A 20,145-nucleotide genomic window follows, 5' to 3' on the forward strand; every position below is an offset into this window, starting at 1 on the left:
GTCTGACTCTTCTACACAAGTAAATTCTTGGAAAAGTTGTTTGTTCTTATTAGGCCACTATTCACTCTATATCTATTCCTCATGATCTTCACGAAAATCTTTAAAACTCTTGAATCATTCTCTCTCTTGCGTTTAATATGACACTTCATACTCAATTCATGACACTTCTCACTATTCAATAAACTCGCCCATAGAAAATTTGAACAATTATTTCGAAACTATGTCCTTCTTAACTAATATAATACACTATCTTCCAAAATTGATTTGATTTGTCATTCACAAGCTTCTTATTTTACAACTCACGCATTTCCTCTTTCAGCTAAAATCTAAAAATCCTTCACTTCCAATGTCATTCATTTCTTATCACCATTATTTTTCTCCTTCTATTTATTAGATTGATTCATATCTCATTTCCCACGAATATCTCTATTCTCTTACAAACTCTTACTCCTTCCAAGTTTTTTTTTTCTCTTGCTCGTTCTTCCTAAGCTCTTGCCATGGCTTCCTCCTCAAACAATGTAATCACTGCCGCCGATCTAAGGTATCCAGATCTATTTCACCACTACAACTCACTGTGCTCACGTCCAATTCATGAAGGTAAATTGGTTCACTACGATGACTTCGTATTGTTTGACCTAGAAAGATCTCTCCCCGAACTTAAACACTTACTAGGATCTTCATCCCAAGCTGCCTACTATCCCGAACTTGTTTGACTCTTCTACACAAATTTTTCCTCTAATCATGAGCAAACTACCATCACCACCAAGGTTCGAGGATGCATGATGTTCTTTGATGCTTCCTCATTAGGCAGAATTCTACACCTTCCTTCCACCGGCATAGACCTAGACAACATAGTACCACTCGACCGCTCGATACTTCGAAAAATTCTTCTCTGTACCAACTGCACACACCTTCCCTGGCACATGAGAAATCTCCAACCTCATGCTCAACTGCTTACCCCGATTCTTCTCCACAATATCTATCCCAAGCCTCCACGCACGGGATTAGTGCCAAGAAAAATCTCTCTCCTCCTCTACGCAATTTTTTGTTCTACTCAGATAAATTGGTTCAACATTCTTTTCGCCCTTTTAATTCGCTATCAAAAATTTCAGCCTCTTCTTTTCGGGTGTTTTATAACTCCCATTTTAAAATACTTCAAAGTACCCCTTTAAAATGAAGTTATCCTCTATCCCTCTCAGATCCTCAATTCTACTTCCTTCAATCTAAGGTCCCTGCACCCTCCTGGCTCTGATGAAGAAGATCCTATATCCAACTTTGATTACTTCTCTGCCATCATGGATGTCCAGCGTTCTCAGGATCGCATACTTCGAAATCAAGCCTCGTTGCAGCAGACTCTACAGACCCTCTAGCAGGATCAAGCCACCCTTTCACTTCAATCCTCTCCACCATCGGAGTAAACTCATTTGTTTTTGGACTGTAATAACTTTATTTTTTTTGGTCTGTAATAACTCTACTTACTTTGATCCCTTCCTTTTTGTCCATGACAAATGGGGGAGAAAACCTGTCTCCATTATTGGAGAAAAATACTCGTATTTAACATTTTTTAATATTTTTATGATAAGTATTATTTCTATGCATAATGTCTTTTTGACAGGGGAAGCATATTTTGTCATCATCAAAAAGGGGGAGAATGTTGAGAAACTCTGTTTTGATGTCACATAATATGATACACTGTCTTATTTGATTTCATATGATATGATAATATATCTTCTTGAAAAATGTTATATTATGACTGGATATGTTTTGTCATATATCTAACGAGTATTTGATGCAAGGATATCTCACTCAAAAGGATGGAGACCTCCTGTTCAAGTACAACTATGGTGCAATCATACTCCTTGAAGAAAAAGCTTGATGAGCCATGAATTCCTAAAGACCATCTTAAGAGATCGGCTACCTCAAGTTGAAGATTTTTTTTCTTCCTTAGAGTCATATGTAATAGAACCTTCAGAAGCATGCATATTGCATATTACATACTCATTCATAAAAAGCTATTTTATAAAAGTATACGATAGTTTCAAAAAGCTCCTTTTTGAAAACAAATAATTGTACCTTCTTACAACCTTTTATGAAAAAAGTATTTTGACATGATTTCAAAATGTAATAATTGTACCTTATATCATATACAAGACAACTTGAAAAGTAATGATTTTAAAAGTAGGAAAAAGACAAAACATGAAATCGGCTACACAAAGAAAAACAAATATAATACTTGTTGAAAAGACTCTAGTTACCTTCTTTAAAGAAATGATTTCAAATATAGGAAAAAGACAAAACATGAAATCGGCTACACAAATAAAAACAAATATAATACTTGTTGAAGAATCTAGTTACCTTTTTACAAACCCTTAGAATGTCGACTTACTTGAAGTCATCATTCTCTTTGTATAGCATTAAATACCTCCTGTAAGAAATCCTTGTTAATATCCTTCTCAAGAATGTCGACTTGTTTAAAGTCTTCATTCTCTCTGTAGACATTGAAAAACACATCATAAAGAAAACTCTTGATATGACTATGTACAAATAAATTTATCAAAGCATTTATTATACTTACACTCATTTAAAGTAAAGAAATACTTATGTACCACAAATCATTAATTAGGATAAAAACAAAACTACATGACAGCCTACAAACCAACGTTCAATGTACTATTGTAAGAAATAGACTTTTTACATAAAATATATATTACCTAAAATTTTACAATGACTAATGTACTTTGTATTTTACTTTTATGGAATGAAGACTTTTTCAAACATCCACGAATTTGGTTTTTGAAATGACATGACATTTCACATCTCAAAAAGGCTACGATTTCAAAAAGACAATGACTATTTTTTTAAGCTATATAAACACACTCAAATGAACTATTCAAACAACGAATGGAATAGACAAGTGAGCTTACAACGAGAAAAATTCCTAGTCAATATTCGAAAGAGAGCCTAGAAAAAGAAAAAGAAAAGAAAAAGAGAAAGAAAAAGTCAAAAATAGCTCTTTGACAAAGAGTATCTTCTGAGTGAAAAGAACAGAACATTCTGAGAATCCTTCATTTGTGCATTCATATCATCCTGAAGGTTCTATAGGAAGTATTGTATCTTTCTGTTATTCACTGTAATCCTTCTTTGTTGAAAGAAGTAGACCTCTGTGAAAGAGGGTGTTGTCCTTCTCTGTTGAGAGAAGAAGACCTCTATGAAAGAGGGTGTTGTCCTTCTCTGTTGAGAGAAGAAGACCTCTGTGGAAGAGGGTGTGCCCCTTCTCTGTTGAGAGAAGAAGACCTCTGAGGAAGAGGGTGTTGTACTATTTATCCGGTGACTCAGATGTTATAGTAGAAAGCTCAAGTGGTTTGCTTGGGGACTGAATGTAGGTTAGGGTTTTGACCGAACCAGTATAAATTCTGTGTTTATGTGTTGTGCCTTTACTGCATTATATTTTTAATTTATCGATCTATATACTATTTCACTATTCACCCCCCCCCCCTCTAGTGGAATTTCAAATCCCTCATCCGTAAGATTGTAGCTATTGCCCCCGAGTAGTGTCGGGATAGTCCTGTTGGTAAGCATTTTTCTTCCCAGCTATGATATAAATCGATGGGGGTCGTGGTGTTGAATCTCTAACTATTTGAGTCATGCTTGTCATAACTCTAGTCATCATTGTCATTACAGCGACAAATTTCTCTCTCCTTATGATAGGTGACTCAGAAAGGTCTTGTGCTCTAGGGTCTTCGTGATAGTTGCGCTCGCTAACCATTTCATAATCACAAAACAACCTAGTTACTAATGTATTTTTATCGAGTAGAGACCTATATCATATTCTATGTCATTGAACTTGTTATGAATAATGAACATTTTTGTGTGAACTTGGCTCTAATACCATTTTGTAACACCTTGATATGAGACATCGGGAGTTCGAGTTCGGTTGATATTACTTCTTAGAGGAAAAGCATACAGATTTGACACAAAAAAAATATGGCTAAAAGTTTTTTTCATTCCTTTTTCTATAACTCACTTTCTTCACAATATTTATCATTTATAACAAAAGAAAATAACAAATATATGAATGTTCAATAACATGAAAGATAAAAACTACCAAGTGCTCTGAAGAAGTAGTTGATCAAATTTTGTTTGTGCTAGTGTGCTTGGAACCTACAGTTATAATTAAACAGGGGGGTGAGTCTACAACCCAGTAAAAAAAAATTATAAGCAAATAAACACTTAAACTTATAACTGTAGTGGGTTCTAATTCCCTAGTCTAAGTTCAGTTTTCAACACACCACACAAGTTTGCATATTTTAATTACCCCACATTCACTCTCTTAAACTTGTTGTCACACCAAACTAATCCTAGGTTGGCTATACCAGTCATACCCGTGTATGGGCGTATCAACCCACATAGAACACCCCAAATCTACATGGTTAGAAAATGAACCATACACTTCCAATGGTCCCTAGACCACCAGGCACTGCAGTAAAACAAAAAGGGGACCCCACCGGTAGCTATCTAGGAGGTCAAGCTCAATCTCGGTATGGTTCATGCTACATTCTAACCATGATGGTTTTCAACCATCCATGATCGTCTAGAGTCCCTAAATACTATGTAATTGTAACCCTAAGTCATAGGCTAAGTTCAACGCATTGAACCATATTCTCAAACTTGTATTTCACTCGTTCTTTCATAAGTAATATCGTGAAATGATCACAACAAATCTCATTCTTTAAATCTTAGGATGACATTACGACTCACACTTATCTCATAATAAGCATGCAATGATGTAGAGTCTTCACATCCTTAAATCACCAGTGGCCTACTCTCTATGGTGACTGCACTCTGGCCGCAAACCAGGTAGCCCTTACCACAGGTCGTCACTTTCGAAATTCAAGGGATTATGCATGCTAATCTCAATATATCCATTCATACAATATGAATAGAATTAACTGAGACTCAAGTCTAAATGCAATCTCATCACAATGCATGCCATTAACAATTTAACATATAGATATGGTATTACAAAATAATCTTTCTAACATGCATGGCATATAACAACTAATATGTATTCTACAATTAACATGTGTATGCAATCATTTCATAATATCATATATGGTCAATTTATGTATATCATTTTCATACTTAAAAGTTATCATGCTAATCATGTTAATTCATAACAACACACAACGTGAAAAAGTTTATTCACATATAAAATTACTTATAATATCTCTTACATCGAGTGTGAATACTGCGTTCTAGTCACAATTGAGTTTCAAGATGCTCTAACAGTAGGATCTGGTCATTATACAAGCATATTTGTATTAATGCACAAAACCTCTTATTTTCTAACAAAATTACCAAAATACCTTTTTTAACTTGACGCATGATACCTCAATTTTTGTGTTCTTGATTTGACTAAAACCAGTATATAAACATATTTTCCTCTACGATACAAGTCCAACACACCAAAACTTACTCGATTATGAGTTCGGAGTGCAAAGTTATGTCCATTTTACCAAAATAGATTTTGGATACTCACAAGGGCATTTTTGGTTATTTTAAAATTATTTTCATAATTCAAAAATAACTTAGAACCTGATCCAGATCGATTTCTGATTTGGATCCAAAACTATCTAACTGGATCGAGACCCCTTATTGATATGGATCCATAACTATCTTATTTGATCTATACCTAGTTTTGATCTGAATCAGGAATTGTCTGACTGGACTCAGACCCAGTTCTGATCTGGATCCAGAACTGATTCATCAAATCAAGTTCTAATTCAGATCCAAAACTGATCCAAACCAGATCCAGTTCTGATCTGAATCTAGAACAATCAGTATGAATCCATACTCATATCTCTCTAGATCCAGTTCTATTAGAATCTGTCCAGATTGACTGGATCTAAATTTGGTCTGGTCCGGATCAAATCAAAATGGATTTGAGATCCTGTCAGACTGATCTGGTTCGGTCTAACCCGATTTGATCCAAACTGGTTCAGTTCAGACTGGTTCGGTCTGAATCGACTCTACTTGAATCGATTCAATCTAAACCAGTCTCTAAATTTTTTTTTAAAGCTTGATCGGTCTGGGCGCTACGTAGACCGACCCGATCCCTTGTTAAAAAACCTAAAAGCAAAAGGGACAGAGCCCCTTCCATTTTCAAATATGCAGAGGGGTCGACTGTTGCCGGCCCTCTCCCTCCTTCCTCCCTGTGGCAGAGGGACCGACCACCGACGTTTGCCGACCGACCCTCTCTCAATCCCTCTTCTTCTATTTTTTTTAGCTCGTCGGCAGCCATGGCTGCCAGCTCCCTTTACCTGAAAAAGAAAGCAGAAAATGAAGAATAAGGAGAGGAGCCTTACCTTATCGCCGGCACCAGAATCTGGTAAGTCATGCAACTTTTTTCTTCTTTTGATTTCTCTCAACCTCACTCTTTGTCGCTCTTCTCTCCCTTTTGATCGATTGAGGGGGAGAGGCAGACCATGAGGGCTAACGATAACCCTCACCCCCCTGTTGATCGTGGGGAGTGAGGTTTATCCTCATCCCCCACCACTTTTGCAGATGGGGGAAAGCGGTTCTCCGATTTTAAGGAAAACGACTTTCTCCCCCTTGTGTTTTTTTTTTATTGGAGTCATCTCCTCTTAAAAAAACATCGAACGGGGTTACACCACTATCCCTAAAGAAAGAGGTTGAAGCGTCGAAGGGTCGACCACGCCGACCAGAAGAAGGAGAGTTTACAAAGAGTCGTCTTAGCGTTGGGGTTATAAATTAAGAATATATATATATATAAGAGTTTTATATAGAATTTTATTAAATCATTAAAGTTATTTTACTAACGGAGATCAGGGATGGGGCGGGGAAATCGTAAATCCATCCCCGCCCCCATCCTTGCACAGGTTTTGATTTTTAACCTTCATCCTCGCCTTCATTCTCGTTTCATATCCTCCGTACCCAGTCCAAAAGAGGGGGTGGGGGGTCCATCCCTTGAGCGTGATGTTCATTAGTCACCCGTGAACATCACTAGCGGGAACGACATCTGGGACTTTGAAACTAATGAAGATATTGTATCAAAGATTGACCATGACGTCACATTTGATTGTCTGGACAAACGCAACCCAGACAGAAGTGTTTGTCCAGAATCCACCAGTCACCCGATTGGCATGTCTCGTGCTGACATGTTATAACGCGTCGCGCAGGATGTTGTTTGTTCTGTGCCCCAGCATTTGTACATCGAACAGTAGTGAAAGATCGAGGAGGAATAGGATGCCTTTCATGCAAAACAAAAGGAACGGTGTACTTATGCATTTCATGATAAAACGTAGTCATTAAGGAGAATTTTTGTTTGAAAGCCTGTGAGAGACAAAAAAAAAAAGAAACATGAAGGAAACGAGGGGGCACCCAGAGAAAAACAAAAAAATAATATAAATAAATAAATAATAACATGAAAAATAAAAAAACAAAGAGAACACTAAGAAAAGCATGAAAAAATGAGTAAGAAATAAAAAAACAACAAAAAAAATATTTAAGAAAATTTATTAGGAAGCGTGCTTCCCACAAATGGGAAGCGAGTATCCCACACTTCCCAAAAAAGCACTTCTGGTTTCAAAAGCATGCTTCCCCCATAGGGAGGTGCTTGGTAACTAAGACAAATGATAGTTGAAAAGGCCTAGAAGCCCATTTTGAATTGAAAGCACGACATAAAAAAGGTATTATAATAAATTTTTTTTAAGGCAAGCAGGGGTCAGTCAGACCCCTACCAGTTAGATACCATTGGGATTCGAACTTACAATGTCTCAACACAAGGTGACGTGCACTAGCTGTTCCTACGAAACAAGGGAGCCACCGTTGTATTACAAGAAGCTTTTTCACCAGGTGTATATGACACTTTAGAAAAGAAGAACGGATCCTGTAAATAAAACTCTGGGTAAGATTAGCAATCTTTCATCCAGACGTTTACAACCACAAACCCTCAGCCCTCCTAGAAAAGTGAGACACGCAAATATAACGTCTAATAAAAACCAAATGATAACTATAATTTGCTGCACCTCATTTTGGCCAAAATGTAATAGAAAATAAGTGTCAACCCTAATATTCACCAACCTCGTGATCATGCCCCCCTCTCCCTCTCTCTCTCTCTCAACTAACAATAATGATTGAAAATAATCCTACCTAATCATTAACATCTCAAAGCTTCGAAACTTTATTAAAATTCAAGTATTTAAAGAACATGGATAGCATGTTGGACATACCCATATCCCTTCTATAGAAACCTGTGGTTTTAAACAAATGGCTGATTAATTATTTTATGATAAATTTCAATAGAAAAAGTACGGATAATGATGTAGATGGCACTTGCTTTTGGGCATAATGCCAAAGATTGAAATAAAAAAAATATGACCAATTGATTTTTTTTCTTGAAAGTTTTTCCCTTGTCATAGTTGTCAAATGAAAAATCAGGCACCATGCAAGTTGTTGCCTGATAAATTCAAGTGCCAAGTTGTCATTTGAAAAAAAAAAAACTCACGATGAAAAGCAAAATTGTCAATGAAAAAATTAATTTACCATGTTTGCTATATTTTCTAAAGCAAATTAGTCAAATTATCATTTTTTTATTCGTGGCCAGTTATGATATTGAGCTAAAAATTAGGGGCATCTGCATCATTGTTCCAAAAAAGTAAAAAAAAGAAAAGAAGGCAAGGTATGTAGGCAAGGAGACAAATTGGACACTAGTTTGTGAAGATTTTTCAAATCCTTGTGATTATGACAAGATCAACCTTATTTAAATTGCAAATCCATGTCACTTTGACCACCTTATTGTAGTTTTTTTTTTTTCTAAATGGGAAAACCTTCCATATGAAACTTTTAAGGTGAGGTAAGAATTTATATGACTGACTCGGTTCTTGATCTTCATCCTGGTTGGGTTGGTTCAACCCACGGGGTTTTGAGTTGGACCATGCTATTTTAAGCGCATCACACGTACACACGTAGGGGTGTCAACGAGTTAGGTTTACCCGGACACGACCTATACCAAACCTATAGTGTCCGGGGTATGGTGAGAAATAAGAAGACCCAATTAAGAGACATGCCCGACCCGAGTTTCGATTAAGACCCACAAATTTTCAATGTAAAAATGATAAAAAAATATTATTTTACCGGGTATGGCCCGGGTCTGGTTCATGTAGTTTTTGTCGGATCCGGGTATGGTTTCTCTTATGGTTAGTTCGATTAGATTGTGTCCGAACCCGATATCATACCCAAAAATTGAGGCCAAGTCTGGTTCTACCTGGGTCCAAACCAAACCAGACCGGACCCATTGACACCCCTAACCACGCGTGGTTTGGACAAGTGATTCTCAATCATTCATTTGGGCAATTTGGGCCTAACCGGATTGCCCCGTGGTTAGGTACAGTTACATGGAAAGATCGTGAAACCTTGTCTTATCTAAGATTAATTCTTCATGACATCATACTCAGGTAGAGGAGAGCGGATCATGTGCAATCACATTGCATAGTTTTAGTGTTATCAACTAAGTGACAACTATCACCGTTTTTTAAAAAATAGTGAAAGCACCATTTTACGATGATATTTAAGTTTTAAACAGAATTTTCTTACGATATTTTCAAAATATCACCACAGTTTCGACAAGATGTAAATATATTATCTTATGATGATATTTAAGTTTCTAAAGGCTGTTTTTATGGAAAATTTTGTGATTTTAGTTTCAAAATTTTATTTATTCAGGATACTATTTTTAAAAATTTTACTTATTTATTTATTTATAGTTGCCAACATTTTGTCAAAAAAAAATGCGAGACATAAAAGTTTTTACTGTCTCATGAGAATTTGACTACGGATGTTTGCTTGTTCAAATGTAACAAATATTTTCCCATTAGGGATGTATATTTGCTATTGTGTATATACAATCTAGTTGGAAAATAATAGGCCTGAATTGTATATACCAAATCTGACGTCATTGATGTGTTCAACATGGTTTGTTTGCGAAGAATCATATCTTGGATCATGTTTTTATTTGTCTAAGAATATGATATTTTAGTTCATGAAAGTTTGGTACATCATGGGGCCATAGTGACAAACGTTTTTATCAGAAAATTCTCGTTTTTCAAAAACTCGTTAGAAATTGAAAAAATTTCAGAAATCTTGCATTTTTTGGCAAAATCTCAGCAATTAAAAATAAAATATAAAATATAAAAATATTTTTTATAAGAAAATATTAATAAAAATTATTTAAAAATAAAAATACATGGTTTTTTTTACGATAAATAACCATTTAAAACATAAATGTTGCATTTAAATTATGGTATTTATGTATTTTCATAAATCTTGTGATATTTTGAAAATCTCACAAGAAATTGCCATTTTAAACTTTCAGGTAATTCTTGAAATTATCATAAATCTCAGGATATTTGATGCATGGGTGAAAAGATCAGATGCAATATGATTGCACAAATATTTGTGCATTAAACACCTGATCGCCCTCCATCTCAGTTGTGGAGCTCAAGGCCTGACGGAGGGCAATCAGGTGCTTAATGCACAAATTTTGTGCCATGTGATTGCACCCGATCCCGACTCCATCATGCATAGGCGATTGATTCTCGAGGCCCTTGAAAAACCTGCTTAAGTGCCGCAAATACATTATTCAAAACCTATTTTCTACTAAAAAACCTACAGATCACATACGTAAAGTTAAATCTACAATTAATGGCATGTACAAACCACTGTAGGAAATGTTTGTCCGTTACCAAGGACCCACTTGCATGAGATTATCCATGGCCCCACCGTGTTGTCAGTATCGGTGCGTATTGGCTTTAATCGGCCAAAACGTATCGTATCGCCAGAAAATCGATATGACACCGACCTTAATCTGCTATTTTTTAATAAATATAAAAAATAGCTTAAACTAATTTTTAAATATCATTTTTAAAGGAATTAACATGTGTCCTATTTTGATTGGTACAATATTTTTTAATTTTTTTGGTTGATGTTCACTTGAGAATCAGTATCGGTGCGCATTCACTTGAATCGTTGGCCAAACGATACCGGTTACGATGCTGACGACACTGGCCCCACCAACTCCACGAGACACTCATCAGTGGAGTGGGACTAGGGGTGGCAATCGGGTCGGGTCGGAGGGTTGGTGAGTCAGCATACCTCAACACGAACCCGACCCATTTATTAAACGGGTAACCCGACACGGTTAACCCGTTTTATAAACGGGTTGGCAGGTTAGCGGGCGGGTTGGCGGGTGGGTCGGGTTGGGTAAACGGTTTTGGGTAAACAGGTTGACCCGCACGCCTAACTCGTTTATTAAACGGGTCAGCCGGGTTGACGGGTTGGTATACTTTTAACACAAACTCGGCTGACCCGTTTAATAAACAGGTTAGGCGGGTCAACCCGTTTACGACATGAACTCGTTTAAGCCAAACCCGAACCCGACTAAGAAGCGGGTTGGCGGGTCATGTTAGATTTTGCCACCCCTAAGTGGGACCCACGATCAACAGGCAACCCTTCAACGGCGTGCAAGGGATCCACTTCGTCCATAATACGGTGACAAACGTAAACGATGATGCATTTAAAGACTTACTATTCAATCACCCCACAGTTAGTATATGCCTGGCCTTAAAAACTCTTTATAATATTCATTGTCGGTAAGGAAAACATTTCCTATTCTTCCAAACATTCGGACACCAACAGAACACCAAAATATAATTCAATTATTGCGGCACATGACATGAATGCAACCCCTTCACAATACCTTTTTTTTTTAATTTCAGACCTATAAAATTATAAGTTTGAAAAATCCTCAGCCATATTAAAAAAACAACCCAAGTTAAATTGATTTTCTCTTTGTATATATGACAGGCAGATAAGCGAGTCTGACCCACCTTGGTCAATCTCTCCATTTGACCCGATCCGGGCTTTGTAATTGGGCTTGTTTGACTGCACCCGTCAGATCGGACCTATGAGCCCATATGGTCGTTGGTGCAACCAAGTTTTCTTGACTTGTGGTCAACCAACATTGAGGGGAGAGCAATATCCCTTAGCAAGGGACTGGTGGGGGATTAACCCACTCTTCAACTAATCCAATGTCTCCTAATTTCTTTGGAAAAAAGGGATAGCTTATTTGATGTGGTTGATGATTCTTTCCTGTCAAGTGCTTTATAATAAACTTTACTGGAAAAATGACTTATTTGTTAAGATGTAGAATTATGGGACCATCTACATGGATATTAAGTTGTAATTATATGCATGTGGTAGTAAGGGCAACAATCAATATGTGGTCGTGCTTTTACCAACCGGGGGCTCAGCTTGTGTGGCAGGAGCAGTTAGTGTTAGTCACCTTGTGTTGGGAAGTTGCAAGTTCGAATCCCTATGATATAATTGTATAACTTGTAGGGTCTGCCTAACCCTAGCGTCTCTGTTGAGAAAAAAATGATAAAGTGCTTTAGGGCTGTCACTGTGAGATTGTGGCAGTCTTTAGAACAACCACTTCTTGCAAAAAGATAAGAAGATTATGACGGTTTCCTCGTGAGTACCTCAGCAATCTCTGTAAAGTAGGGCTGCAATAGCCATGGTCTATTTTTCAGAGGTTGTATGAGCATCTGACTGTAGTGATTCTAGTCTCCGAATTTTATGCCGCCGGTATGATGATCGTAAGTATGGCAGACTAAGGCATCACGATCAGGTCTTGGTCTTCGTGTTAGGTGCAGTTTCTTTGAGTTATAAATATAAAAAATATGATTGTAATAAAAAATAAAAAAGTTATGAGTTGAATCGTGTTATATTTGGATACAGATATTGGTTCAAAAATAATAATAAATTATCAAAAATAATTGTACCTTTTAAATCTCATAATTTGCGATATTTTCTTCATGTCCAAAATTGCAAATAGCCAGCGTTGAAATATTTTTTTTTTACCCTTTGCATGCACGGATGAAGTTCACATAAATTATATGTGACTTCCTATTAAACTTGAATAAAATGAGAAAATTTGTATATATTTTATGCGGACTTGAAAACACATATTTTATACAAACTTGAGAAAGTCTGCACATATTTTTATGCGAACTTTCTCATTTTGTTCAAGTTTAACATAAAATTCGTATATAATTTTATGCGAACTGCAAAAAAAAAATATGTGAATCTTATTTTAAGTGAGCTTATGTGACACCCAAAGTGCATGCAAAGGATAAAAGAGACATTTCAATACTCGCTATTACAATTTTGGATTTGAGGAAAATATCCAAAATTGTATGTTTTTTAAGAAAACACGTCAACTAACTGTACAGGAGAGTCATCTTCTGAAAAATTATTACATGTCAATCATAAACGTGCCATGTGTTAAAATCATTAAAACAATTTAAAAATAATATTTAAAAAATATTTGTTGATATTTTTTTATATTTATTAAAAATTAGTCAAATTGGCCCTACAACGTATCGAAATTCTACCGATACCATGCGTATCAATACATGCCGATACACGCAAATCCTGATAACATTGTATTTTACAGTGAAATGTGCATAAGAGGTCAAATTCTATAAGAATCCACATGTAAATCCAAAAAGACAACGGTTTCGAATTCAAATTAGAATCCAAAAAAACCTTCGGATCTTATTATAACTCCCCATATATTCAATAATTGGATTCAAAAGTAATATCATGAGGTAGAATGGTAAAATAGGAACTTGACACTTGAATGACAATTTATGGTAAAAAAAGATTGCACCTTGAAACGGTACAAAACGCCGTGAACGTTTAGGAGATTGTTTTAAATGGATTGTTTTAATTTTTAATTGGTGGAAGGCAGGAAGATCTAATAAATACACGTCCATCGCTTTCTGCCGACACATTTTGTCGACAAAAGAGATTGATAGGTAAATCAATGACATAATGGACACGGACACGTATTCAACGCACACTTGTTAGTAGGAGTGCAGGTCCATGATCTCACTCGAAAATTTCATTTACCCACTTAAACTTTGACATATATCTTTTCAGTGCAAATATGTTTTGGGAAAAACTTTCCTACCACTCATTCCTCATTCAATGAAATAAGTGGTCCTAAAACTCACTCACTCCTTATTCAATACACGGTCCATCTTACAGTGTTATAAACGCTTGTTGTTGTCACGAATCTCAATATCAGATTTTTTTTTTGTGAGAAAAAATTGCAATGCACTAAACAATTTTGGCTATAGAAAAATTTATTGAAAGAGTCGTCACATAAATTTAAAATTTATAAAAGATTATGTAAAAATATGAATGAAATGTATAAAAATGTGAAATAACAAGAATAATAGATATCACAAAAAACAACTCATATTTAAAAAATATCATGCTATTTCATGGTTTTGTTGGATTTTCAGTAACATCATGATATTTTCATAATATCATGGATATTTGTAACTATGGTATGTCTTCTTTGAGTCGTATCCCTTGGGTCCAAATGCACCCATTTAGGCTTGTTGAAGGATTTGTGAATGTGACAGACGTCCTTCTTTTAGATTGGTACGCAATAAAACCTATCCAAGATTTTTTGAGAAACTTGCAGCATTTTCATATTATTGAAATACTTAAAATGTACGTCACAAGTGCATAGGTTAAAAAAGTGGATGAACTTGCATAAAAAAAAAGCAGATTTTGAGAAATATATCTTTTTAAAGAAAAAAACTCATTTTTTCTTTTTGTTTTTAGGAAGCATTTGCTTATCACGGAATGGGTGCTGCAGCACCCCTTCCATGGATTCCACTGACGTGGAAACAGAATCGGACCCCCACGGGAACCATTTTCACGAAAAAGGGGGGACCATCGTATAAAATGGCACACCCGTCTATGCAAGTCTGCGATCTCATGCTTGTTTTGGCATTTTGGTCACCGCGAAAACTCATGCCGTCGATGCATTTTTGCAAAAAACCTGAATTTTCTGTGATACGCAAACGCCTCCTTAAGGAATATTTTGATCAAGAATCCCAGTTTCCATGGATTTTAACTTTTACCGAACAATTCGAACGAGTAAATTTCAAATTTTAATAAATGTGACTGTCAAAAACCATTTATTCTACCCGACAGGGGCAACAAAGAAATTTTAGCTGGAAATTTAGTCTACCCGTCACCTTCTTTTCTCTCTCTCTCTCTCTCTCTCTCTCTCTCTCTCTCTCTTTGTTGGAATCCCACTTTTCTTCCCCTCAACGGTTTCTATTCCGCTTTTTCACTTTGCTTCCGCACCCACCTTCTTCTTCTTCTTCTTCTTCTTCTTGTGTATTCTGAAGTGATTTTGGAAGAGCTGAGCTGGGGCTCCAGAGTTGATGGTTTTGTGTCCAAAGGAAGCAGCGAATCAGATACAGATCTGCCGTTGCAGCCAACCCCATCAAGCCGTTGCAAAGGTAACGTTTTTTTTTCTGAAAGAATGCAAAGGTAACGTTTTGAAAGTCACATTCCCAGCTCACCTTTTTCCTCCCTGTCCCTTTCTTATTTGCACCAACCTCTCTCTCTCTCTCTCTTACTTGAATCGAATTCTCTGGTGAGAGTGAAGGATCTGGCTTTACTTTTCGTTTTCTAATCCAGGTACTGAGGGGAATTCTGAGTGGGTGTTTGGTTTTACCAACTTATCCAGATAATCCTGATAAGCAAGCATATGGTGTTGTTCTCCATTATGCAAAATCCAAAGTTATCCCGCTTATGCGGATAAGTGGGTGAATCCAAACATGACCTAAGGGGGGCGTTTTAGACGCACCCCACTTCAGAAGACTGACATAACTTGGGAGGTTACCCTGTGGAGAAGACTACCACTATGCAAAATTCCAACTTATCCCGTTTATGTGGATAAGTGGATATGTATTGTTCTCCACTATGCAACGTCCCAACTTATCCCGTTTATGCGGATAAGTTGGTGAATCCAAACATGGTCTAAGGGGGCTCGTTTTGGACGCACCTCACTTCTTCACAAGACGAGGGTAATTTGGGAGGTTGCCAAATGAGCACACTACCAGTATGCAAAATCCCAACTTTTCCCGTTTATATGGATAAGTGGATGAATCCAAACATGTCCTAAGGGGGTGTTTGGAAGAACCCCATTTCTTTGGGTGATTGGGATAACTTGGGAGGTTGCGTGTTGGAGCATAATACAAAATTCGAACTTGTTCTAGTTTTATGGATAAGTGGGTATCTAAGGTTCTCCTAAGATTGGATCCTGTGGCAGGTTGTTATGCGTAAAATTTGACTGCGAAGAAGTTAGTATTTGAAACACCGAATATTTTCTCTTTTCTTTGTTTCTCAACGCTTTGCTTGATTTTGATTCATCTATACGCTCGCGTCCACACACCCACACACACGTGCAAATTGTTCCTTTTATGGTTTTGGTTCAGTATGATTCTTCTCCGATTTCACTCTGTTGAGCTTTAGATCAATTATGAACGTGCTTCTAAACTTTAAGTGACAGAAAATTTCAAAAATATCAGGTGAGTTTGCTTGACTAGTCTGAGGTAGGTGCAGTATCTAATCCTTCTTCCTGTTGGGAAGATAGTTTTTCAGTACTTATAGTTCTTTAGGATACCGGGTATCCTCTTAGGAGCATAGATCAGCATAAGGTAATGCCTTTGGATGGAGGCTGCAGCAGTAGCTTCCTGTTGTCTTTGCTAACTTATTTGAAATATAGGCATACATGATTATTACTTGGATTCTGTGGTTGCCATCACTTACTGAGATTAGTTCTATGGCAACTCATGTGAAAATAGTCATGAATGGAGGTCCAGAAGAGAGTGTTCGTCGAACCTTATTTAATTGTATAGATTCAAGTAATTGAGTTTGTTTCCATAGCGGGGCCTTATATAGGCTAAAGCTCTTCAGCTTCTTTGGAGAAGCTGGTTCTATAGAAGACATGATGTTGAACAATTGCTTGCACTTCTCCTAGATGTTGGGTGCTACATCCTTGCTTATGAAGTTGATATTTTGAAGAATCGATTATTCACATGCTGTAGTTTAAGCTGCATAAAAACTGGAGAGACATTTGAGAAGAAGCATCTTAAAATTCTTCGGCTTTTTCTTGGACCTGAGATGATTGCTCTCACCATGAATAATTCTTGTCACAATAAATTTCACATAAACTTCATGAAATGGAGAAAATTGGTAGCTTGATTTATTGACCATATGTGAGCTAAGCAGTTAGATGTCCTTTGCATAGTACATGGGCTAAGCTAGATTATTATTGTGTAAGAAGTGATGCATTTGGTTGCTGATATGTGGATTGTTAATCATACTCACATAGTTCATTATGTTAGAGATTATGTACTAGTATTCTCCTCCCTCGACATCACCATCATCATAATCGGAATATACTTCAAGTTTATAGTGGTTCTTGACTTTGGAGGCTTTGTTATGGACTGGTTGTCTAGTTTTTCTTTTTACATGTTTTGATGGTAAAGTAATATCGAAATCCTTCATACGTTGTTGAGTGAACTTGTTTTATTTTCACTGTTTCATTCCCTTGGTCCTTGAATAAGAAAACTGGGACAACAAAATAAACCAAATGCAACAATAAGGAAACTCTATGTCCAGGATTAAGTCTAAAACATCCAAAATTTCTGTTGCAGCCATAGCTGTGTCATCTCTTATTGTTGTATTACCTTCTCGCTCTCTTTCACTTCTAACTGTTGAATTGAGACCCCTCTTACTATTGGTGAAAAGAATCATGACAATTGTTGCTGCAAGATGGTGTTGCTATTATGCACTTGTCTATGAGCAATTATTCATGATCAGTCAAATGGGCCTTTACACAGAAAACATGGAGCATGGAATTTTTCATGAAATATAAGTAACAAGCAATTCATATTGATCCTGAAGGCCTCAGGGGCATAACCTACCTTATCAAAATGAATGATGGGTTGCTGAATCAAGGCAAACTGATAACATGTTCTCTTAATGTTTGCTGATCAATTCATTGTTATGCTTCATTTTGGTCTGCGACTACTGCATAAGAAGTTTTTAGTTCATTCAGACATTTTTTGTTGTAGGAAGGTCAAATACTTCAGCCAAAATATCTTTAGAAAGTATCAAGTCCATCGTAATAGTCCCTGGTCATTTGAAATTTGATACTTATAGAGTATTCAAGGTCATGCTAATTTTCTTTTTATTTTTTGCTATTGTTTCTTCCACAGTAATAAACTGTAGCAGTAATTTGACCCTGACATCAATAGGCGCAAGAAGTTTTGTGCATCTAATGTAAGGAATGGTGCCCCCTTTTTAAACACTGTAATGGGATGAGCAAAGCATGACCTTGACCTTAGGAAATGTGATATTCATGGTGGTCACAGAATCTGTAAAATGACAGTATGAGATTCAACGATTTGAATGAGAAATAAGACAAACAACAAAAGAAATAGATATAGGCTGATTCTCGATTGAAGATTAATTCAATAAAGATGAATTTCCCTTTTGCCTTCCTTGAAAAAGTAAAGATGAAAGCCATCAAAACTAAACTGTTTGTCTTATCTTTCTGTACCAATCTACCATTTCTCTAAGCTTCAAGGCAATTCTTTTCGCCTCTTCTCTTTTTGGCAGCCTAACTGCAGTACAAGTCAAGTCCTTTTATGTACCTTGGTTAAAAATGGCAAGTGATGACACTAGTGAGATCTGAACCTGAGAGATTTGGTTAGAGATATCCATCAGTTGAACTATTTTGAATAGCATAAAAAATTGTTGGTTTCCTAAATTACCTATTTTAGTGCTGCAAGTGCATGGCAATATTGTTATATCAACTTCAAAATTTTGTTTTGGTGCCAGAAATTTTTGACAGCTGATGTTCTGTCATGCCAAAATATTCTACTGTCCATAGATTAAGAAGTCAGCATCTATTACTACATGGTATGAGTTCTGTCACTGTTGTTGTAACTGAAAACATTCTCTACATGCAACTTTGTACTCTATATAGTTGATCATTCATGAAGGTAGGCTAATGTTTCATGATTTTGAGCTTTATTCCTACCACTTGATGCTTTATAGAACCAAGATGATATTGGCTCTCAGTTAATGGCTGCTATTGGCTAATACTGTTTATAAGTTTATAACATCAGTATTTTTAACACCCTTTCATGGTCAACCACATAGCTGTCAAAATGTTCAACTCTATGTAGATTAGCTCAAAAGAGGCCAGTACTAGCATGGAATTTTCCATTCAGTTGACTTGTTTCAGAACTGTTTATGGCTACTTCCCATAAACTGGCATGTTATCTAAGGTCTTTTATCATGCTAAGTTATGACAGACTTACCTTCAGTTTTCTAGTAGGTTGTGCTTGGAGATGATGATGGATATTGCAACTTCTTATTACTCTTCATGCCACCCTGTCAGGGCAACTGACATGTGGGATGTCTCTTAACATAGGGCTGCACATGAGCAAGCTCAAACCGAGCCTGGGCGGTTTGAGCTCGGTTAGTTTAAAAAAAAAAGAAATGCACAAGCTTGGTTCGAGCTCCAGCCGAGCTTGAACAATGACGTTCAAGTTCAGGTTGGCTTTGATGTTTAACTCTGATTAAAAGAAAAAGAAAAAAATGAAATGAAGTATGCTGAAAAATAAAGAATGCTATAAGCATTCACAATGACCAACAATGGTCCAATACACAAGAGAGATAATAGCCAAGTCCACTATGGGACAACATAAACAAGCCTTAAGAAAGGCACAAACTAAAAAATAAATACACTTTATTGAAGCAGAGAGCTCTCAAGCATGAAGAATACAAAGGGGATCACCCCTATTTATACACCCCAAAAAGGGGTCTCAAAAGGAGAGCCAAAAGGGGGCTCCCATAGAGTCATTGGGAGCCCCCAACAGTCACAAATGTGACCGTTGGGGGGCCCAATGACTCTACGTGGGGCCCCTTTTGGGTTGGATTTTGAGACACAAAATAAAAGGAAAAATAAAAAGAAAATAAAAAGTGAAAAAGAAAAAAGAAATAGTTGTTTACTAAAAAAAAATCGATAATACCCCTATCGGGTATTATACACACACATATATATGTATAGTTATATATATTTTAACACCCCCCCTCAAACTTTACGGAGAGATAACCGAAAGTTTGCCAAGAAGAAATGTGAAGCAGGGAGCAGGAAGAGCTTTAGTGAAAAAATCC

At 36.5% G+C, this 20,145-nt stretch overlaps 1 protein-coding gene across 3 annotated transcripts in view; it reads left to right on the forward strand.

Moving 5' to 3' along the window:
- The first annotated feature begins 15,228 nt into the window (after positions 1-15,228).
- The window catches only part of LOC149832041 (hyperosmolality-gated Ca2+ permeable channel 1.5-like), a 138,023-nt gene continuing 133,106 nt past the window's right edge, over positions 15,229-20,145 (forward strand). The window contains exon 1 of one of the 3 annotated variants that reach the window (XM_090014277.1): positions 15,229-15,407. The gene's annotated coding sequence lies outside the window, so the exon portion shown is untranslated. Of the gene's footprint in view, positions 15,408-15,531; positions 15,589-16,124; positions 16,254-20,145 lie in introns of those variants that run through there. The other 2 variants (XM_090014278.1, XM_090014279.1) reach the window with 2 other exon arrangements.

This window comes from Nuphar pumila, chromosome 7 (assembly GCF_984573655.1).
Source record: "Nuphar pumila chromosome 7, dmNupPumi1.hap1.1, whole genome shotgun sequence".
Lineage (NCBI taxonomy): Eukaryota > Viridiplantae > Streptophyta > Magnoliopsida > Nymphaeales > Nymphaeaceae > Nuphar > Nuphar pumila.